This window comes from Tauraco erythrolophus, chromosome 6 (genome assembly GCF_009769465.1).
Source record: "Tauraco erythrolophus isolate bTauEry1 chromosome 6, bTauEry1.pri, whole genome shotgun sequence".
Classification (NCBI taxonomy): Eukaryota; Metazoa; Chordata; class Aves; order Musophagiformes; family Musophagidae; genus Tauraco; species Tauraco erythrolophus.
This window is the reverse complement of record NC_141470.1, coordinates 66,794,130-66,818,258: the sequence shown is the minus strand read 5'-3', so window position 1 is coordinate 66,818,258 and position 24,129 is coordinate 66,794,130. Positions and strand designations below refer to the sequence as shown.

Here is a 24,129-nt window from a genome sequence, read left to right as displayed (position 1 = left end):
TAGCTGAACTTATCTCCTCAGCTCAGCATCATAAATTTCAGCTGAGGTAGGAGGAACTCCTTTTCACATAATTGTTTTGCACATTTAGGAACAAGAAAACACAAGAGTGAGACCCACTGAGCAGATCTTAGTAGATAATTTGACCCATCTGTAGGATTTAGGAGTAGGTTAGAAGACGTCAAAATACTTTAAGCAATTTAAAAGTCATGTGTCTAATTCAGTCCTCAGATACAGACTGTGGATAGAGAAAAGGATTCTGAGCTCTGTGAAAAGACAGGGTTCTCACAGCTGCTGTTCATCTCTGAGCCCTCTGAACATATCAAGATGTTCCAGAGACTAACAAGCAGCAAGGTCGGCATCCAGGCCATGCACATCCTGTGAGAAGAACACCTGGCATAAACAGGGGGCCGTGTACATTCTTGGACTGCTGTGTAAGACTTCAAAATACAGGAATACACGATTCTGCTGCTGATTGGAGCCTGGAAAGGGGCTCTGTATGCTATAAATTTAGTGAAGAAAAAATAAACTTAGATTCGATCCCTAGCATCCTGCAGAGTCCGTGTGCTTACTATGCTACAAACGGCACCCGAATAGGGTCTGGAGAGACAAACGACCTACGGAGGCACACTGGTGGCGTACCCCAGCTGGACGGAGAAGGACGGCTGAACCGCACGTGCTGACTACTAACGAGACTGCCTGTCGCTGGTGGACTAAGGTGAGCAGCTGTGGGGAGATCCATCTGCTGCTATGATGGGGCAGACTGCTACGACAGAGCAAAAGTTACACACTAAGACTCTGCAGGTACTTTTTAATAACCAGGGGTGCAGGGTCCAGACCTTGCAGTTAGTGGCACTGCTTTTATGGGTCCGGAATAATTGCCCCTGGTTCCCTGCTACGGGATCCTATGACAGCCACTTATGGCAAAGAGTTGGACGTGAAATGCAGACAAAAAAAGACCTGCAGTTGTATTTCCCAGAAGAAGTAATAGTGACATGGAGCCTCGGAGCCTGCACAGCGTGGCAGCTGGGCTGAGCGGAGCGAGGAGATGAACATGGTGCTGTTCCGGGCCAACTCGCTTTTTGCCTTCTCTTTGAGTGTGATGGCACCGCCCACCTTCGGCTGCTTCATCACCACGGCCTTCAAGGAGCGCAGTGTGCCTGTCACCATCACCATCTCCCGGGTCATGCTAAAAAACGTAGAAGATCTCACTAGACCTAGAGAAAGAAGTGATCCGGGATTCGTCACATATGACATTACTGGAAATCTGCAGAATATATTCAACTGGAACGTTAAACAATTGTTTCTATATTTGTCTGCAGAATATTCAATGAAAAACAATGCTCAAAACCAGGTGGTCCTTTGGGACAAGATCATGTTGAGGGGAGATAACCCAAGGCTGGTATTAAAAGACATGAAGTCAAAGTACTTTGATGACGGAAATGGTCTCACGGGAAACAGGAATGTCACGTTGACTCTCTCCTGGATACCAAATGCTGGCATTCTACCTCTTGTTACAGGATCAGGACACATGTCTGTACCTTTCCCAGATACCTATGAAACAACAAAAAATTATTAAATTATGATACTGAATCCTAAGCAAGATATTTTTATACTTGTATATTGTGAATAAATTTTATTGCAGTTTCTTCTCACATCCCATGCAACCCTTCAGTGCAAGGTACTTAATTTCCTCAGGTCTAACAGCATAGCAAAAGGAAATGAAAGCTCAAGGTGGTGTGTTTTTTTTTTAATACAACATTGAAGCTGAAATTTAAGGGAAAGGTAAATTGCAGAGTAATGGTTTTGGGGGTGGGAAACTGAGGAATTTTATTTTTTTTTCTTTCTCCTGGCCATCTGGGCATAGATCTCTTTCTTTTAAATAGACATTTTTAAACCAGAAAAAAATAAAAAGAAAAAAAGCCAACCCACAAACAAACAAAAAAGACCAAAAAACAAAACCACCACGAACAACACAAAAACAAACAAACAAAAACCCCAAAACCCTAAGGACATGAAATGATATAACAGACTGGATGGCATGGTTCAGCCCAGCCAGGGACTAAGCTACCATGAGGCCGCTCTCTCACTCCTCCCCTCAGTGAGGTGGAGAGGAGAAAAATGTAATAAAAGGACTGAGGGTCGAGACAAGAACAGAGGGAGCACCCACCGACCATGGTCCTGGGCAAAACAGACTCCGCGTGGGGACAAAACAGTTTATTGAGAGGATGGAGAGAAAACAAAACCAGATATTAAAAAAACCCAACACCTCCCCCCCTTCCTGCCTTTCCTTTCTTCCTGGCTTTACCTCCTCCCCCAGCGGCCGGACGGGGAATGGGGGCTGCAGGTCAGTTCATCCCATGTTGTTATGCTGCTCCTTTTCTGCTCCAGCGCGGGCTTTTACCACAGTCACAGATCCTGAGGGAGTAGCCACCCACTCCCGCGTGGATCGTCCCACAAACTTTAGATGCGTCTCTGCTTTTGTCGTGTGTCCCATTCTCCACGACCTCTCTCAGGCTCAGCATCTCTGCTCCAGCATGGGCTTCTCCACGGGCTGCGAGTGGGTCTCTGCTCCACCGAGTGTCATGGTGGCAGGGGGGCTGCTGCCGTCTTGCCACCAGTTGCAGGGGAACCTCAGCTCTGGCACACCTCGTCCTGTTCCATCTTCACTGACCGGTGTCTGTGTGGCCGTTTCTCTCAGATCTCAGTCCTCTCTGGGTGAATTCGGCCCAGCAGCACCCTGTAACGGGGCGCTCTCCGAGTTTCCCAAATGGCGCTGCCGCCGCCATCTCCAGCCAGGAGGCGCCGGCCCGGCGCAGGCAGCCGCCGCCCGGAGAGCTGGGGGCAAGGGGCAGCCGCCGCCTGCCCCTCTCCTCACTGCAGGGCGGAAGCACAAAGAGCCTCCGACTCTTTTGTCCCGACCTAAATGGGGCCATTTGCACAGGTGCTGATGGCTCCGCCCCGGCCTGAGAGGGTGGGGGGTCCGACTTGGCCAGAGACCGGTCTGAGCCGGTCTGGAAGCCCTTTTCCTGAACGCCCTTTTCCGTTTTTCTGAATGCCCTTTTCCGCCGCCACAACCCCTTTGCACAAACCCAGCACACTGGATTATAGATTGGCAACCATATGGAGAATTTTGGGATGGTAACGAGACTGTTTTACCACTCCACCATGGCTGTCATCCATCAGTATTAGGTGGTGGGGGTCTTCCAGGTCTCTTTTGCAAATGATATATATTTATAACGTGTCTTATTCCCCATTCGTGAGCAAACTTGGAGATTAACTTTGCTATTTTTGACAGACAGGTGTTTCAAGTATACATGACAAAAAGTACCACTGAAGCGAATTTAATGTTATTGCATAATACCTCTGAAGTGATATGTGTTTCTTATGCGTTTGCATTAACCTCTGTTCTAATAGTATCGTAGGTTTTAGAAAATCCTATCCTTTTAAGTTGTGCTACGCAAATTAAGATTTATCCTAGATTAATCAAAAAAATGAGTTCTCTGGCCTTAACTTATACGCGTAGATTCTTATTGCTGTTGGAGGTTAACGTTGGAGATTGCTTGGGTGAGGAATTCACCACAAGGTCCAAATGAGTCCAATACCAACCTTATAATCTGAGAGAGGGAGGAAAAATCTAGTATGTGTTCCCTGTGGTTTAAATTTTTTTACTGTTAAAATTTTTCCATAATCAAAGTGTTTGAACATCAGTTGATTTTGGACATTTTTATGAAATATCTCTTTTAAAGTGATTTATTTTAGGATGGTGAACAAGACAGCACAGTAAATTGAGTACAGCTGAAGGAGCAAAATTAGATGCAGTTATAGTGTTACCTCCATGGCGAGACTAAGCGCAGAAAGAATTTCTGAATTCAGGATGTCCCCATCCCAGCATGGATGGAGCTCCCTCTCCACTTTCAGCCCCTCTCAGTTCTCAAACGGAGCAAAAAGGATTAAAATCTGCTGTCGTGGTTAATGACGCAAAGAGGCCAAGGGAGAAAAAGGGCTATATGGCCTCCTATAGCTTGTCTAGCCTGGGGTTTGGGAGAGGATGGGCGTCAGGTGCAAAGAGGAGACTCTCCCCTGAGGGTGATTTGTTTCTCCTCTGTGTGCAGGTCTTGCTAATTCTTCCAATGGCAGCTTTGCAGCCATTGCATGGATTTAACGAGATGTGCAAAGTCACAGCCTCCTGCTGCCACCTCGCCCACCCCAGGAGCTGGCGCAGCTTCATGCCCCTCAGGCACAGCCACATCCCCGCCCCACCATGCCAGCCATGAGGAGAGCCGGCCTGTGCTGAGGGGGGAGCAGAAGCAAGGAACAGCTCCCCTGATTGGCTGCCCAACCCACAGGCCCACCTCCAGGGGCTTCGAGCAGCCAATCCAAGCTGTTGAGAGGGAGAGCGCGGCTCCCAAGTGCCTCTACCACCGCGCGAGGCTGGTGGCGCTGTCTGCTGTCCTCTGTGGTGCCCCGGTGGGCTCCGGGGCGAAGCTCGGAGGTATGAGCTGGGGCTGCTCTGGGGATGGGCAAAACTGACAGGGACTGGGGTGTGTGGGGTGCGAAGGATGGATTGGGAGGGTGGGGTAGAAGGCAGGGCGATGCCAGGCTCCAAAGGGCTGGAATCTGGCAGTAAACTAGACGGAGGGCTTGTTGCCTTATGCACACCTGCTGGGAGGATTCAGAAATGAGATGAGAGACTACACATCACACTTCTGTCTCGTTTAAGCTCTCTTGGGCTCAGGAATTTGCATCATGGTCTGTGCAGCTTTCTTAAGTCAGCGTTACAAGTTATGCTGTGCAGTTATGTGAGGGAAGAGGTCAGGATGTCAGTTTCTTTTTGCTCTCCAAATAAAGATAGCCACGTTTTGGTACCTTATATTAAAACTGATTTCTAACAGACAGCTGAATTGAAGCTAACCCACACGCAAGTCAGATGGGATCGTTGTTTCTCTTCCTTCAGGTTGTAGGGGCAGGGAGGTCCTCCCTTATAGCATCAGAGCTGCAATAAACTCAGGGCAATTTGTGACAGTTCACAGCACCAGAACCTTACTTCCATCAGCGTGGGTCTCTTACGATGGGATTCACATCTCGAGCTTGTTTGGTAAGTGCCTGTCCCATCACAACAGGCCTAAATATACAGATTGAACTGGGACAGCTTCTCACATTTGTGTAGGGACACTGTTAACGCTTTTGCAGATCTCTGGTTCATACAAGTATCCACCTTCAGTTAGCTAGGAAAATACTGCCAGGAATTACGTATATTTTTCTAGTCAGTAGTGAAAAATATTCCCTTATGGACCATTGGACTTCTAGACCTCTGTCAAGGCAAGGCTGATCGACCGCTTCTGGAATGACCGTTAACCACAGGATTTCACTCAGACTATATGTAATGGAGAGGCATTGTGGGCCAAATATTATATTAAGTGCCCCAGTGCAAAAGAGTGTTTGTAGTAATTGTTAGTGCTAGCACCTGAGAAGCTTAGGTGAAATATTCTGTGGTTCTGCCTCAGACATGGGTGTTGCTAGATCTCCTCCATGAACTGATATCTGGTTGTAATAATCAACACAGTGATCTCCAGTGTGGCTGTTTTGCTCTGTTACTGGAATATGAGCACATCTAAGTTCATGTGAGTGTGTGTCTACCCGTATACTTCTGCAAGTGTGGGAAGTAACTTCATTTCTGAATTTCATTTCATAGGAAGGGCCAATTTCTTTCACTTAATGCCCATCAAGAGTTGGTCTGACTCTGCAGCATAAGAACTCCGGAATTATGCCTTGTAATTCAGGAACTTCAAGGTTTGTACACCCTCAAATGTTTCATGGTTGCCTTTTTTGTTCCATCTTTGCCTTCCCTTATATATCTCACTGCTTTCTTTTAACTAAAATGTATGCTATGATTGACTAAGATAAAGTATGTAGGCTATATCTGCATATGGAGTAAGCTAGTAGAAGCTACTCCAGAGTTTCTCTTTCAGTAAGAAGGCTTTGCGATGTGAACATAAATCTTTGAAGTATGTGTTGAGCCAGCTGCTACATCATTTAAAAATAGTCAGGTTGGTGCCAACAAGACAGATCACTCAACTTGGGGGCCATAAACAGAAATCAAAGGCACGCATTAGCAATGCCCCAGTGTTTGTATGGTTCCGCGACGAACCCTCTGCCCCTTCTAGCACGTATGTGATGGTGTTACGGAATAGTCTGCTATCACTTCCATAATACATCAGTGTCACCCAGCATGGGAAGGTGGAAGACATTTTCTAACTTATTATGTCAGATTGCAGTCTTAACTTCACAATAAAGGAGAGATTTTAAGAGTTCTTATTCTTATATCCCCAGCAGCTTGGGTGACATGCTGTTTGGGTATTAAATATTTGAAAAGGGTCAAAACCTATGAAGTGGTCAAAGGGAAAAGAAACAAGGTCAAAAGTTTAAGCCATGATACATGGTAGGCAAGGAGAACTCATATTTTAAGCAGTCTAGACAGCATATTAGCAGAGAAAGCTTACTGTGTTGTACTCTGTTTATGGGAGTTTTCCATAAACTGCAAAAAATATTAGGAATTCAGCATAACCAAAACATTGCCTTTGCTGTTGAGAATAATCTGTTGTGCAGTTATGCTCGAAGAGCATGGCACGTATACACACTTAATTCAAGTAAAAAGGCCACAGGGCCTTAGGGAAAAAAAAAAAAAAAAGCTTATTTAAGATGATTTCCCCCCCCTCCAAAAAAAAAAAGTAATTTACGTATCTATCTGGAGACAGGTATAATAGCCATTGGTGCTTTATAGCAGATTTAGGAGGCAACTGCAGTATTTGGGCACCTGTGTTTTTTATGTTCACATGTATATATTTTCTTGTTTGCAGAATGAAAAATATGCAGTCTTGATTCATTTACTTTGCTCGGCTTGTTTCAAGGTTTTTTTTTCTCACTGAATAAAAAGCAAAGTATGTGGCGTTTTCAGTCCATAAATCTTGCCTGCTGTGGGCTAAGTTCTGCTCACAGCTCTTATTTAGAGTAAGTTAATGAGGCCAACACATACTCCAGGGCAGAACTTGGACCTCTGAGGCTACCTGGGTAAAGCCGCCTAAGTGGAAGGATGGTTAAAGCATTGGCTTGGGGCTTGGCAGACTTGGGTTCCGTTCAGTTCAGCTCAGCTCTGTGATGTGACCTGTGAGCTCTTGGGGGAGGTCGCTTACACTTTCTCAGGCTCCATGACTGCTCCACAATGGTCCTGGATTGCAACACTTACACTGTTTTTTTTCCTTTGGTTTTGTGTTAAAAAGTCACACCCTTATCTGTCCCTTTGCATCACTACAGAAGTGGAAATGATCATTATTTTTGTCTGACATGAATCATTTGATACCCTTCTACAAGAAAGTAAAATTGTCTGAAATGTTCTGTCAACAGCAGTGCCACCAACAAAGCTGATTATTGATGTACCTACAGTTAACATCTATTAGCTGTAATCAAGGAATTCTTGCCACAACTCACTTGACAAATACTGCTCTTACCCTCCACGGTTACCTGCAGATACTTAACTAAAAGAGGGCACTGAAACAGCTGCCCACATGGGTGCGTATCTAGAATATAACTGTCAAGACAGTTTTATGTGAAACACCACAGCTGTTCCAGTTCTGTCACTCAGATTGGCCGTCTAAATTGTGAACACATTCATTTAACACAGTCATAGTCCTCATGAAGAAGAACCTCCTGTCTGCGCTCTGGCCTATAAACCACCACCACCAGTTAAGATTTTCAAGGAACACAGTATTCTTGAGGAATTGTTTCTGAACTCTAGATCAAGAGTTTAAAATATTGCAGTGGGATTTTCAAAAGCCCTCTTCAGAAGCTGTGTTAGGCCAATGCAGAGCAGTTTTGTAAAGCCCCCTGTAAGTACTTTGAGTCATGCTGCCCACTTGCCTGCAGGTGTTTACATATACTGAGCATTTTGCTTAATCTTGTATGTATGCAAACACTGAAAGGTTATCAGGCTGAGTTTCATTGCAGCTGAATTTGTGTTTTGTAAAGGTGCGGCCATGAGAAGAAAGAACAGGGAGAAAAATCAAATGAGATTAAGAAAGAGAAAGGCAGGAAGATGGGAAAAAACAAAGATGTGGGAGCTATGTGAAAGAGCAAAACAGGGACAGAGAAAAACTATTAATTGACACATATGATCTATGTGAAGTATATTACAGTTGAGCCAGCTCCAGCCTTATGAGATACACCTGATCTTATACAAACGTTGTGATACTGCGAAAGAGTTTCAAATTTGAGTGATATATTCTTATTGCTTGTATCTGTGGGTAGTCTTAAAGCATCGCTGAACAAAGACTGAGCAAGAGCAGAGTGAGCAGCTGTTCTCTGCTAGGAAGACAGGTAGGATTTGAATGCCAAATAGGATTACAGTTTACAGTGGCCCTTGCAACAAAGTCAAGGTGCTGCAGGTCTGTTCGCTGGCACTCAGCCTGCCATCCCAGAAAGAAAAGTAAACTTTTCTTCCCAAGAGAGTAAGGATGTCTGAACTTCTAGCAAGGTAAGCTGAGGACACTCACATGGAACAGAAATCTCACTGTGAAGATGAGATGAGGGAGGATTTTTAGCAATGTGCAGTGATGAGTCATTGCAACTTCTATTAATATAATTGGCACGTATGTAAATAAATTCACATGTGCTCCTATGAAAAGTTAGCTCATGAGGTCAGTCTGCAATAATAAACCAAGAAGAAATGCAGTTTCATAAAAACAGTGAGCCATGGCATTATTTTCCAGGCATTTTAGAAAGAAAAGGAACAACTTGGTCATTTGCAGTGGAACAAATGACTGTGTATCTCAGAAATTGTCTTTTAGCTCTGCACACTATGTTTTGTGCACTTCAGAAACCACATTCGTTTGCATGTGGTTTCATAGAAAACGTTGCTGAAGAAATCTGTGCATTCTCTGATTGCTTAAGGACCACATATGGTGTGTAGATATATGGCCAGATCTGAGAATGTAAATCAGCACAGCTCCCTGGAGATCAATGGAGCTTCGTTATGTTATACCCGTTGAGGATCTGACTGTGTATAACAGGAGCTGGATGAAGTCCTTTCATGTTTCAGGTAGTGTTATACATTAGCAGCATAATGTAGGGCTGCCTTTCACCCCTCCTCCCTCATAAAAGTCTGAAACCTGTTGCCTATTATGCCCTCAGCCACCCATTCATAGTTCAGACACCCTTGAGTCCAACATTGTACAAGAAGAAACTTGTGTTCTCTGAACAAAAGCTGCTGCTGCTCTTAGGGTGGGACTTTCCAGACTTATGGGTTATCCTAATAAAACCCAGGAATGTTTTAAAGGTAGTAGCATTAGAGACCACCAGCTATTTTATTGTTGAAGCCTAAAAGAAAAATCTATTATACCTGAGATTGACCCTGTAGCTGTTTCTTTTAGCAGGCTCCTTAGAAACGTAGAAGGGCTGAATTTTTACAAGGGCATTAATGCATTATTTTAGATTGCACAAGTCTGGATATTTACACACAGCTATATAATAAGCGTGTGAGAAAATAAACTGGATTTGGCCCCTTCACATCTCTTTTCTAACTCAGAACACAAAAGAAACAGTATAAACAAAGAGGACCAAATTTTGCGTGTTCAGTATGGGTACTGTTACTTTTCTAGATGTTTGTCTGTCCTGGTCTTACCTGTGTAATGTGTGAGCAAAACAGGCACATGAAATATGTCAAAACATACGTTCGTCCTCAGATCCTTCCATGAAAACAGATGATAGTTAATAAACAAACAGGGAATTTTATGAGTTGAAAAATGCATCACCAAAACCTGAAAACTGAAAAACTGAATCACCTGAAAATAGTTCAGTGCACAAATTCCATTGACACAAGTGGACTAACCAACTGTATCTGATGGATCCGCGCTTCCCATGCCCAAGACTGTGTGAGAAGGTATCAGGGAATGAATCACGTTCTCTTGAGAGCCAAACCAACACCATGCACATCATTTATTTTAACACTTGTCCTGCTGAAGTTAATAAAGCAGATAATGTGAAAGCAAGCCATGCTCCCTAGTTAATGGAAGTGGCTGGTGGCTGTTGTCCTGGGCATGGGGCTTTTAATTTTTGGAAAAGTTGATGACAGATTTGCTTATGGTACCCCAAATTAGATTCGGTGATCCAAATGCCTCCTCTAGGTTCCTAGATGGTCTTGTGGTTATACAGAACCTCCTTCACTAGCCGTACCTTTTGCCATTATAGCTTTGTTGGTTGCTATGTTAATATTTCTGCCATGAAGTACTGTCTGTGCAGGATGTGAATATCTAATGTACATTTTCAGAGGTGAGGATTTAATTACACAAGCGTTGCTTGCCTTCTCAAAAGAGCAATGTCCAACTGTCTCAATACAGGATGATATATGTAATTGAGAAGATCTGAGCTTAGCCATAAAACTCACTGTAGCCCTGACACTTGAGACATAGGCCCAGGCTGTCAAACTCTCAGACAAAGAACAGTTGTTCAAAATACACTGAGGGAACCTGCATCTCTGCATGTGAATGTCTGCCACGGTGTATGTGGTAGCCTAATTTACACCTACAAATCCCAGTAAGTGCTTGTACTGCCTGCTGATAGTGAAGGTTACAGTAACTGATCTGAAAGAAGGCCTACAGAGCTGGCTCCTTGACTCACTAGTTTAGAGGAAAATTCCTGCCAATTTGGCTGGTTTTAGGTAAGTTATACTTCAAATGACAGAAAAACAGAAATTAAAAGTGTTGGATACATTTTGGCCTTATCTTCAGGTAGTTTGATTTAAACTAAAATGTGATACTCGACATGGGATTACCTCTTAAAATGTCCTTGTTTAATTCCTCTACATAAGAGGGGAGAAAAACAGACACAAAGAAACAGTGATCAAGATCCAGAGATTTAAAAATCAGCTGGTGTGCTTAGTCCAATGTATTCCCTGATCTGCCCACGCATTTATTCTCTTGCTCACACACAGACAGAATTAATTCATCCCAAGATGCGATTGTGCATCTGTTTTATATATCTGACTAGTCACTTCAGAAATATTTTTAACTTGTGGAGAGCATTTACAAGTGTAAGAGCATGAAAGGTGACAAATAAGGGTGAGAGTATACATTTGCCAGACAAGAATAATGAGACGTAATAACTATGAACAAAAATCTAATTCTCTGTGATCCATCCTATATGTAATCCCCAGTAGGGATGCAGTGATTTCACCTGGAAAGTATCGAAAGGTTATAAGGAAATCCTGCACGTTAATAGAAGGCATAGGTAGGAGTCAGGTCGTCTACATCCACATCTGTAGTCGCACAAACTTCTGTCACTTGGTTCGCAGGTAATCTCAAGCTGTTGGTTACATCAGGCCGCCTGCTAGTAGCTGCTCATCCAAACGAGCACATGACAATATGAAGCAATAGATAGGAATGTAAAGCAGGATAAAGTCTAAATAAAGGACCCTGTCGCCTTCCAGGCAAACCCATGTTTCCTCAGGTGAACTTTTGCCTGCATTCCTACTCGTGAATTCTTAATCTTCCTACTAAAAAGCAAAGACGTCGTCTTCTCTGACAGCAGCTGGGTCTTAAACAAGTTTCCTGACTTAACTGGCCCTCCTACAAATGCAAGCTGAAGATCTGTCTCTGTTGTGAGCCCCTGCTTCTTTCCAGGTTACTTAAGCTGACAGGGATTTCTCTTTCCTTATCTGAGGATCCCCACTGATGGCTGCAGATGAGGAAAGGGGGCTGACCACAAAATGCTGAGAAGTAAACTACCTCCGGCTTCCTTCAAATCCTTTTCCTAGTCCCAAAGGAATGCATTCAGGAGGCCAAATGTCTCAGGAAGCAGCTGCCACACTAAATACTTCTAGCTGGGGATCGGTCCTGAGATGGTGGGAAAGTTGACTTGATTTGGACAATATTAGTGAAATAGCCTTCGAAACCAGCTTAGCAGAGAGCTGCCACTCAGCTCGTGTTTCAGTGGTGCAGAGGAGATAAGAAACCCCCCTCACGGTGCAGAGGCAAGGAACTTTTAGCACTTGATATGTCAAATCTTGTGTAGGGTAAATAAGCAAATTGCAGTGCTTCATTGCTTTGGAACTGGGATTATATTTTTTTTCCCTCCTGGGGGATGATAGTCCATTTTGTGCAGTATATCTAAGGGGTGCAATGTCAGGAAAAGATGTCTACAGTAACACATTTGAGAACTGCAGAGTTAGAGCAAGATTTAAAGCACACTGTAATCCTGAGATTGTCTTCTGGTACCAGTTCAGGAGCAAGGCTGCATCCCACCATGGAGAACATGTGTGTTCATTACAAGGGAAGAAAAGCTGAGTGCATTAGGGGCTTGCTCTACTTCATATCTTATGTGCAGAGACCTTGGTTAGTGCAAATTGGGCTGAACACAGCAATAAAAAGCCTTGATTCAGCACATTTATATCAAAACTTATAAACTGTGACTTTATTCTCCAATTACCAGAGTTGTGAAGGAAATCAGATTTATCCTGTGCTTTTCTTGGGATAGATGATAGAATTTAGGAGGAACTTAAATTCTTGTAAAAACAATGCATCTCTGTTGTACGAAGAAACTCCAACAAAGTTTTTTCTGGGGATGAAACCTTCCCAAATTTTGATTGTCTTTATCCCTGCAGTGTTTTAGGAGAGGGAAACAGACCTCCTGTTTGCAGAGCAAGAGAGCAAGTGTGCCGCTTTGAAGAGTGTTGCAGGCAAGACCGACCTCTGCAGGAAAACCAGAGTGAATGAAACTGGGGCTTGCAATAGCAGTAAAAAGTAAGTGTTCTCTCATTTTCTGGAGAAAGTTTTTCCTCTTTGTTTTCTTCAGTCAGACTCACAGTGCCTGTTTACTGTGCCGAGAACACTCAGAGAGGAGCGGTGGGCAGCCTGCAGCGAGCACAGAGGGAGGGAGACGCGGCATTTCCCTGTGTCCAGCTTAAAGAGAAAGGGGCAGGTGAAATTTCTGTGTGAGCTCCAGCCCTCCTCAAAGAGGGTTTCCTTTGCTCCCACTGATGCACGAATGGTTGTGAAGAGTAATAAACTCTTGCCACTGGTTTTATTCGGGGTGAAAAGCTCCTTGCAAAGTGGCCCTAAGACAGGCCGTGCTTTGCTATGAATTTGAAAGGCCACACGATGGTGAAACTTAGCCCACCACTGAAAAGGGTATTAACATTTTTCCAAGCCCCCTAGGACCAAACGTGAGATGGTGGACAGGGAGTGCGTGCGTGGCAGATTGGGAAGTATTTCTCCTCTTACTTGCTGATTCTTAGTTTATGTCTTTTTTCTTTTATTTTCTTTCTTTTTTTTTTTTTTTTTTAAAGAGTCTTGGATCAAAAAGTTACCTTGACTGTTTTAGTGGCTGTTCTGGTTCTTTTCCCTCTAATTACTTGCCAGTGCCAGAGTGAGTTGTTCTTGTACAGTCAGCTCTGCAGATTCTTCGGAGACCTCAAAACAGTTGAATAAAAGCTAGTAAGTGTAACAAGTTGCTCAGTGAGCAGTAGAAGTTGTGAAGCCAGGCATCCTGTGCCTTTCCAGTGTGGATGCTCTGGTGTCTAATAACATCAGTGTCTCTGAAGTAGTTGTACAATGTGGATTCTGTGATGGCTGATAAGAGCTGAGCTCACACCGTGGCTTTTCTCCTTTGAGGAGTTTCTGACATTGATCTCTCCCCTTTTCCAATGTCTCCATAAGAAGTAGGAACTTGAGATATTTGAGTCCTCAGCCCTGCTGTAAGGCTTGGTTGAGATTGCCAAACAGATTTAAGAGCTGTGCAGGGGGAGGGAGGGAATAGTAAAAACTGATGAACACGTGCATGCACATACATGCACACATAGCATAGTTTGGTGACCCTTTAAGCTGGACACAGAAATGCCACGTCTCTCTCCCTCTGTGCTCACTGCAGGCTGCCCATTGCTCCTCTCCGAGTGTTCTTGGCACAGGCACTTACACAGCTGGGTGGTGAAATGATCACGCTCAAAAATGTGTGAATGATTGGGTTTGGATATTAGGTGTGAGTTAATAAGACTGCATAGCTTATCTTTTTTTTCTCAGCCAGCAGCATTCCCTCATCTGAGTTGCTGCAGGGCTGCACAAACACTTCCTGCTGAGGCAGAAGTGGGTGGCCAGGAGGGGTGGAGTGAGGGGGTGCAAGTATTTTTTCTTTACACTGGCAGTGCCGGCTTTAAATGCACAGCGAACTACAGCCACAGACCATGTGAGCACAACACTTCTTTCTTCAGGAAACAAAGCTAAAATTATCTGTTAAAAAAGTGGTGGGCTTGATATCTAGCAAAGGAAGAATGAATATGAAACCAATGGTCGAAAGATTAAGATTTGGTTTTGAGGCAACCCTAATTTACACAAAGAGACATTTCTTTTTGCAGCAATAATGAAGGGGGCAAACAGAGCAAAGAGGCTTTGCAACTACATCAAGCTCTCTAATGTAGGGCCAGGCATGAGAATTTTAACAAAAAGTTCAAATTGCTATGTGAAAAACAGCAGCAGAAAGGTTATGGCAAAGAATACAATAGTCCTAAGGAGATAATGACACCAGAAGCATTGTCTAAGAATGCTTGAACCTCCATCACTTGGTCTCTTAAAGTTAGTACTGGATATTGTTCTATGGAAGAGGTAGTGTTTCTATGTTTCTAGCTTGCTTTTCATTAGATTTGTGCGCCCCTCTCACTTTTTAAAATAGCAAAATAGCATTACTGAAATGGCATCTGAAATATAGGTGAATTGCATGTCATTGTTCTGGATATGGGAGTGTCAGAGAACAGTTCTGTGCTTGTGTTATGCAGGAGATCTAATTTGGTTATCACAGTGACTCCTTATGGCCTAAAAATCTGTTAATGTATCATCATGTTATGACACAAGGCCAGGTCTACAGAGGTCAGGGAGCAATCTGACCAGTCTACCAGTTTCCCAAGAAAGACAAGACCCTCGTACCCGACCCGCCTGCCTCCCTGGGCTGCCCGCTAAGTCAGAGGGTGTTCATCTAACCTGTTCAGGAGCCCCACAGGCAGCGCAACGGGCCAAATCCCTTATATCCTCTGTATCAATTATGAAGTTTCCAGAAACTTATATTTTTATATATGTGACAAATTTTATTACATAAGCTCGTGACAGGATACAGATTCGAAGATAGCTGGTGATAGGTACTGACTGCAAAAACACAACTTAGGAATAATAATTCTAACTAGCTAACAAAATGTTAGTAACTAAGCGCTCATAACAGAGCTCTTACCCCATAGGCGTCCCTACTGGGGAGGAGAAGAGAGGTCCAGCCCGTCGACTGATCCCAGACGTTCTGATGGAGGTCTTCCCCAACACGCCCTTTCTCTTAAACCATTTTTATACTTTTTGATGAGGCTGGAGTGACTCTAGTCAAGCGTATCTTTGTCAGGACTGGTGCAAATTTTCCTCACTTCAATTTAAAGGTATAGACAAGAAGAAATTCAGGACGCATGCTCAGTGGGGGGTGGTCACTGCCTGGAGACAGGTAGCTTTTGAGATGGAGGTGTGTTTTGGTATTGTAATGATATTATAATGAGCAAAGTTCACTCCAAAGGCCAGCCATATGGCAACTTGTTAGATACCGACATGCCCAAATGGCCTGGGTGAATGACTCTATCCATCACCATTGTTGAGGCCAGGGTCGCAATCCATCTTCCTGACTGTTACGCAGTTACCTTTGCCAGCCATTCTTTTATCCCTAATAACATGGACGAGCTGTAGTACCTTCGTACCACTCTGCTCCCTATTTCAAGGTCATTGCATGTTCTGTTTGGCTAGGGTGGGCCTTGTCCATGCCAACCGCATTGTGTTCTGGGAGCAGCAACCATGTCTTGCCTCAAAACTGCCTTTAATATTACAGCTTTTGAGCTGAACGTTGCAAAGCAGTGTTTTTCCATTCCCCAGTTTCGGTTATTTTCCTGCATGTATCACTGCCTGGGCTTTGGCTACTGAAAAAACAGGTTATTGTTGAAATGGAGCTTTGGAGACTTGGTTTCTAAGTGCCAGAAAGCTCTTGGTTTTCAGATATATTTTGGATGTGGTTCTTTCTCTTTGGCATTGAGAAACATAGCCTTGGCTCCTGCTTCTGTTATGATGGACTGGTAATCTTCAATTCTGTTCCCATTGATTGTTTTTCAGAGCCACAGCTGGCAACAAAGACACTCTGATTCTAGTTTGGATGTCAGGTTTCTGGACCTCTGCAGAGATCCAAGACTTGCATCTGGAATGGCCGGTAAGATCTTAAATCTGTGCTTAATTTTATTGCTATCGATGTCGTTATCATTGTTATTGTTATCGTTATTAAGTCCGTAGTTATTGTTCACTATCCCTGTTACTGTCTGTTATTGTCCTTGTTCCTACCATTGTTGAAGCTGCACAAACCCAGAAGAGGAAGACAATCTCTCTCCCCCAAAGAACTGGTTATTTCCACTTTATGTTATATTTATGTTATGGCCATCAGCATACTGCTTTCATCTCCCAGCTCTGCACTATGCTATGGGATGTAGCTAAGGAAGAACTGATGCTCAAAATACTATTTTGGGAAAAAGTGTTACTTCAGGTATAAAAAAAATGACAAACTATGAACATATGGATTTCCCCTCTCATAGACAGTATAACTGTGATTGCTGTTGGGCAAGCTGTTCTGGAGTTAGAAATCAGGAAACCCAACAATGCCATGGTTGGTAATTATCTGACAACTGACCACTGTTCTGCTTAGTGCCAGCTGGCAAATACCATAACCAATGCAATGGAAAAACACAGCAATACAATGTCGACCAATACATACATTATTCCTCATAGTCCTGCTTCAGCCTTTTACTGAAAATTTAATTATAGTCTTAATTACTCTTCTGTAGTCTATGTGCAGCAGCAATACACTGGAATTGATTAAAATGCCTATATTTTTTGGCCAAGGCAAAATACTTACGTAATTGGTTTGAAGCAGGATTTCGTTTCGATTATACCACAGTCACTGGACTCCTGAGCTGCTTCAGTTCCCTGCTTCCTTCCAGGAGGCTTTCGCTGTGAATAAGCTCAGTCTCTGCTCCTCACCCATCTGGCTTCCAGCTCTTCAGCGTTTTCATCCCAGTCCCCTTCATATGCAAGCCCAGACTACAGGAGCTTGTTCCATCCCCATATAAGTAGTAGCTGGATTTTTTTTTCTCCCCGTTGCCAAAACTGCCACAGTCCATCACAGGCAACATAGTCCAGCTACACATGGCAACATACAGGGCCTTGAGGTACTTGGCCTGCAGCCCCTATTTTGGTTAGTCATGTGTGCAGAAATGAATATTGACCAAAGGTAAATATCCCAGGCTCTCAGCAGGAAAATAAAAATGGGTCTGCAAATTTGATTACAGAAATCGATATTTTCTTTGCTGAAGACATTGCATTTTTGCTATTCCAGCAGAAAGTTGGAACCAGCACTAATTAAACATGAGAGGTGGGCTTCGTTTGTCCAAGTGGAAGTGCCTACAGTGTAGTCCTCTGCACTGTGCTAATATTCTGCATTTGTTCATAGACCATGGAGAGTGTAACACACATGGAGTGTGTGATTTATCTTATTGAAGACGTCTGAAGCAATTCAGATGAACTAGACGTGGAAGTGGTCTCATTCATCTTCATTCTCTCCGGTGATTAAAGGGAGCACAAAGCGATTACAACACAGACCTTTAAGTGCGAAATCCACTCTAACTCCTTAGAGAAATATGATGTCAAATGTCTTAAAATTTGTTATCGTGTTTTTTTCACCATGTTCAGGCTGAGCTCCGACTCGTCACGAATACCTTAGGGTGATTCTAACAATCAGATACTGCAGCTGTGACATTATTACCATAAGCCATAACTCAGGAATTCCCCCAGATCAGCTGAAATGTGCTTTCCATCAACATCAGGTAGGAACAAATCTCCTTCCCTTCCTTTTTGTTTGCAGGGAGGAGGAAAGAGAGCAAACCATGTCTTTTGCAATTCAAAACTTAACAGTCTCCACTTGTGTCAGAGTTCCCGTATGACTCTTATAGTACACTGGGATCTTATGGAAAGGACGATCTTGTTTCACACACCTCTGTCTTTTTTGAACCCACATCACCACAACAGCAACCTCCTGTGCCAGTACTCCTGTCTCATTGGGAAGGGAAAGGATTTTCCTCATTTGGCAGGTTGTCGTGGTTTAGCCCAGCCGGGGACTAAGCTACCACGAGGCCGCTCTCTCACTCCTCCCCTCAGTGAGGTGGAGCGGAGAAAAATGTAATAAAAGGTCTGAGGGTCGAGACAAGAACAGAGGGAGCACCCACCGACCATGGTCCTGGGCAAAACAGACTCCGCGTGGGGACAAAACAATTCAATTTATTAACAGTTACTTGAGAGGATAGAGAGAAAACAAAACCAGATCTTAAAAAAAAAAACAACACCTCCCTCCCTTCCTGCCTTTCCTTTCTTCCCGGCTTTACCTCCTCCCCCAGTGGCCGGATGGGGAATGGGGGCTGCAGGTCAGTTGATCCCATGTTGTTACGCTGCTCCTTTTCTTAAAGGAGGAGGACTCCTTACACCCTTTTCCCTTGCTCCGATGGATCCCCTACTCACGAGGCAGTCCACAGACTTCTCCAACATGAGTCCTGCCTGCGGGATGCAATTCTTACCCATCAGATTGCTCCAGCGCGGGCTTTTACCACAGTCACGGATTCTGAGGGAGCTGCCACCCTCTCCTGCGTGGATCGTCCCACAAACTTTAGATGCGTCTCTGCTTTTGTCGTGTGTCTCATTCTCCACGACCTCTCAGGCTCAGCATCTCTGCTCCAGCGTGGGCTTCTCCACGGGCTGCGAGTGGGTCTCTGCTCCACCGAGTATCATGGCGACAGGGAGGCCGCTGCCGTCTCGCCACCGGTTGCAGGGGAACCTCAGCTCTGGCACACCTCGTCCTGTTCCATCTTCACTGACCGGTGTCGGTGTGGCTGTTTCTCTCAGATCTCAGTCCTCTCTGGGTGAATTCAGGCCAGCGGCACCCCGGCACGGGGCACTCTCAGCGTTCCCCAAGCGCGCTGGCTCCTTTGTCCCGACTTAAATGGGGCTGTTCGCAGAGGCTCTGCCCCAGCCTGAGAGGATGGGGGGTCCGACTTGGCCAGAGACCGGTCTGAAGCCCGCGAAGGTACAGGGGCTGAATGCCCTTTCCTGCCACCAGAACCCCCTCCACACAAACCCGGCACATGCCTCGGGAGAATAAGCCAATGTTATTAAACTTGGGCTTTTTTTCCTTTGCAAGTGTTTTTCAGCCTGTGGTCCGTGTACCTCTGGGAGTTTGTAGAATACTTCCAAGAGGTCCATGAAAAAAAACTAAGAGAAGCAAGCCGATTGTCAGTTCATTTAAATTCTCTAAAGAAGGATACATACTTCTTTTGGAAAAAAAAAATTAGAGGGCTTGTATATTGAAAACTGTTGAAAACTGCAGCTCCTTACTGTTACAAGGAGTAATATTTCTAAACGCTTCGATGCGTGAAGGGTCAGAGGGTGAGTTATTCTAGCTTGGTGGTTAGCACAATCACTCAGGCAGCAGCAGTTGCTCCAATAAGCATTTGATTATTTTGTACAAACAGGAGAGACTGAAAAAGTCCTACCTCTGAATGTCCTATAGTGCAGTAATTAGGAAAATCTCCAGGAAAGTGAGGGGCTTGAATTGAGTGGGAAAAAATGTGAAGCTGAGCACGTCTGTGGGGAAAGTTCCCACCTTCTCTATACTGGATATTTAAAAGCAGTACCTTTCCACACATCTCACTTGATGTTTTGTGCTGTGTGGCATCTGGTAAACGTTTCCTTGTGGCTGAACAGTTGGAGTTGTTGTACACGTGTGCAGCGTTGGAGTTGTTTTACATGTGCACAGCTTTGGAGTGGTTGTACACGTGCCCAGCAACAAGAGACCTTGAGGGTGGTAATGTAGATACATAGGCTCAAGCAGCACTGCATCCAGGGTGCTGGAGATCTGTGTTTGTGAGTTGGGAACCAAAAGATGCTTTATGATTAAGCCTTTCGTGATTCACCCAGGGCCATGCAGGAGGTCTTTGATAGAGAAAGGATGTGAGCCTGAGTTTGCCAACTAGGAGCCCAGTACCTTAACTACAGGGCTGTGATGTCTCTATTATAAACACCAGAGGCATTGACCAGATTAAGGGTAATCAAGAGAAGCTTTTTTTTCCCACAGAGAGTTTTAAAAGGGAACCAGTAACATGGGAGTGCTACCAACAAGCAAGCTATGCCAAGGGGGAAGAGGGGGAGGACAAAGCCCTGTGGTGGATGTGCAAAGTACAGAGGTGATGCAGAAAGAAATGTAAGATTAGATTTACAAATCCGTGGGAGGTTTAGAAACAAAGAGGGTTACTGCTGCACCGCGATATGCTTCCCATTCGATTTCCATATAAAGTTTGTAGCATCCTAATGGGAGGCAAAGATGGGTTCATGGTTCTAGTAGAAACAATATTTGGTTTAAAAAAATGGATCAGCTCCGAGGATGAACAGCTTCTTATTCCTCGAAAGAGCTGTAATTGAAATCAAGACAATCTTCTACTTCCCAAGGGCTTTGTCATACTGTTCTGACATCCTGAGAAACCGTAATTGGATTTTTACCATAAACAAGTGTTGAGAAACATGTTTCTTATTTAGGTTGGTTCATGTGTTCATGTCCTTTTTTGCTTCCCTGTTAGTCAACAGAATTTCTGTTGACACAAGTGGGAATAGGAAGTAAATATCTCAAGTGGGGAAGGGCAAACCTCCTGAAACCTCCTGGAGTTCACCGAACTCACAATTATTAACTCATTTTGGGGATTTAGAAAACAAAATGTTTGCCCTCGCAAACTTGTTTTGCCTGTAATTTAAACTCATTTTCACTCCCATGCCATTTAAGGATATTACGTTTCAAAACCAAACAGATTTTCTAGGGAGCCAATTTATGTATTAAAGAAGGCTGACAAAAACAAAGCAGCCCCAGATCAGTCCTCTGTGAAGGATTTGTGTATGTCCTTTCATCAGACTTCCAAATGTTTCCTCTGTTGGAAATTATTTTATACTTTTATGTTACGTTAAATGTTAAATTGTAGGTTATACGAGTTTAATAATAAACATTAAATAATTGTAATTTCGCATTTATTACCTGTATTGTTTGTATTTATTTGGGGTTTTTTGTTTGCATTTATTATATCTGTTGAAGCCTGTTTGTTTCTCTCCCTTTTCATTTGTCATGTTTCTGTCGACTTCTTGTGCCTGTAGGTGTGTATGTGTTTTGCGATTTCTAGCGGGAGGTTATACTCTGATTAGAAAATATAAATCCAATAATGTGGAAAATAACTTTGAAACCTACTGTATTTGCATTGTCAAATAATCTGGAAAATTTCAAACTTTAAGGTAAAGACAGCTGAGAAAGCAGATGTTTAAATATACTGAAGCTTGGATGATGGTGAGTTGTTCTTCAAACTCGCCTTTCTTGTCAGTCTCGTTTTGATGCATAAAACTGAGTCGGTTTTGCAGGCAGGGTACTGTGAATGTGAGTGAGTAAGAATTTTGTTTGTATTACAGTAGCAACCAAACAACTGGTAATGATATGGAGGTTTTCTCTTTTGAGTCATGAAGTACCGAAGGGAAGAGCAAAAGTTGAGCTTTCAGTTTTGACTTTCTGTGTTCTGACAGTTGTGTATTTGATTTCTCAACATTATAGTTATCTGCTTACCCTGAAAGACTATAATGAGGGTTTAGAAGCACAGTGAGAAGATTGGTTTGTACTGTGGTCCCTGAAAGTAAATAGTGTGAAAACAATTTGGCTGCAATACTTTAAACAGTGGCTTGAATTGAAATACATTTTTATTTATTAAAGAAGTGGAATATTTCTAAATTTTCTAATATTTTTAACCTTGATGCAGTATTTTTGTGATCGTCGTGGCTTCTAAGGAGTTACATTTCATTCAGGAAGTTTTTGAACATATCAATAGCAAAAAAATGAAAGGTGTGTGGTTTCTGAATGCAATGCTGAAGAACCAGTGCCATGTTCTGTGGAAATTTCTGGATAAATTCTCACTCCCTCTACATGAAAAGTAGGTCTGGATTCACAGTGGGTCTGAATCAAAACCTCATGAAATCATTTTGAGCTTTCCCTTTGACTCCAGTTGTCTTTGGCTCATGTCCAGTGAATGGGGAGCCAGTTGACTTGTATTTCTGACCCCAACTTATTTTTATTTATTATGAGTGGACACCAGCTGCTTCTTTGTTGTCTAAAATATACTGTCTGCCCTTGAACTTCAACATTTTCCTTTCAAGAGGATGATTTAGACTTTGTCCATGGTTTGCCAAACCAGCAGGCTACATCAGACTTTTGGACTTCCGACAGACCATGAATGGCTAATCCTCCACCCACCTTTGGAGAGATACATAAAGTAAAATACAAAAAACATATACGAGGCCTTATAAAATGGAAGCATTGATCGATGGGGCCACAGTTTGTGTGATTACCTCTGCTGATAAGTTTAATTAACAGTCTTGTCAAGGAGAACCTGGTTTTGGTCACTCTACCTTACTTCATTTAAGTTGATAGTCCGTGGTATCCAACGGTGGGATAAACCAGATTCCTTAGCTTTGTTTGTTTTGGCCTACCGTGTCTCTTTATGAGGAAAATGGTCAAAGTAAAGTGCTTCCTCTGTGTATTTTGACAGGAAACAGTACTAATATGCTTTCCTTTTGTCGTATGCCTTGCTCTTTTCTCCCGGTGTTGTTTAAATATTTTCAGTCCAATGACATATTTATTAACCCACCACTCTCTGCATGGGGTAAGACTTTGATTGGCCCATCTGTAAAGACTCTCGGTTAAGGTGGTTTTTTCAGCGAGAGTTAATAATATTACTACTATTCACGTAAAACTCTGAGACAATCTCTTTAAAAATGGAGCACATTTATCTAAAACAGCTGGTTAAGAGAGCATGAGGGCCCAGCTAGAGTCGGGAAGGTCGGGGGTCAGGGTTAACACCAATCTCTGTGGAACTTTGAAGCTGACATTTTACAGATTATATGTGTCTCAGTGCACAGTGGGCATGGCATATAAATTGGTCTTAGAGGCCCCTATTTGTTCTCTGCATTTTTATGAGCCCACAGAGTTGTTCTTTGAAGCAGCACACACAGAAAATAAAAACTCATTTTAATGTTGTGGAACTATTTGCAGTAAATCATGTTAACATCCTGGCTTTTCTTTAGAGAGATGCAGTGTGTTTTTCCATGTTCTTGGGTGCTGTGATCGCCTCTAATTTAATCCTGTATTTTTCCTTTTAATCTCACTTCATACATCTTGTCTTCTCTCCTGTTCTCCACTTTGGTGTTTACACAGTTATCCTGTATGCCTGGCCAATTCTAAGCCAGGAAGGACACCTTCATTTTGCTTCATACAGTGACTTAGCTAAGCTATTGTAAGTACTTACTCTCTCCTCTATCGAAAATCCCCTGGCACTATAAACCTCTTGCTATTGTATGGCACTGTAGCCTCAGATGAGGGCATCTCATTTCAAAGAGACTTAAGTTCCATTCTGGAACTAATTATATCATTTACTTTATGGATTTTTTTTAACTGCTAGGTGTTTTAACTAGAAAATGCTGAATTCTGGAGAGTCACAAGGAACAGACACTGTTAACAGAATCTGCTGGAGGTATTTTAGCCACCTAATTAATTTTCAATAAATGCTTCCAATAGGCAATTTGCTTCTGGCCAAATGTAAATCAACTGGAGACAAATAGGGTTAAAATTAGAAATGTGTGATGGGGACAATGTTTATGGACAAAATAACCTGGCACTCCTAGAAATAACTTGCTGACAGTAATAGAAAATTAGACCACACAGATGTTAACAAAAACTGAACATTTTGTGTCACATGGCCCCAGTAGAGTTTCTCCATCTGGACACACAACAGGCTCCTATGTGTGGGTCTCCCCACGCAAGGCCTGCCTGTACTTAATCTTCCCTTGGTATGGATCGGGCATAACATGACCCCAGTCCTCCTCTGTCAGGCATGCTTCCTCAGGTGCCTTTTCTCTGTTCTCTTTGGCAAAAATGGACCTTATTGTCCACTGGAAACCTCCACAA

The 24,129-nt window shown here is 43.3% G+C and overlaps 1 pseudogene; it reads left to right on the top strand.

Moving 5' to 3' along the window:
• Window positions 1–1,015: 1,015 nt before the first annotated feature.
• On the top strand, window positions 1,016–1,576 carry LOC104381479 (signal peptidase complex subunit 3 pseudogene; annotated as a pseudogene).
• Window positions 1,577–24,129: the final 22,553 nt, after the last annotated feature.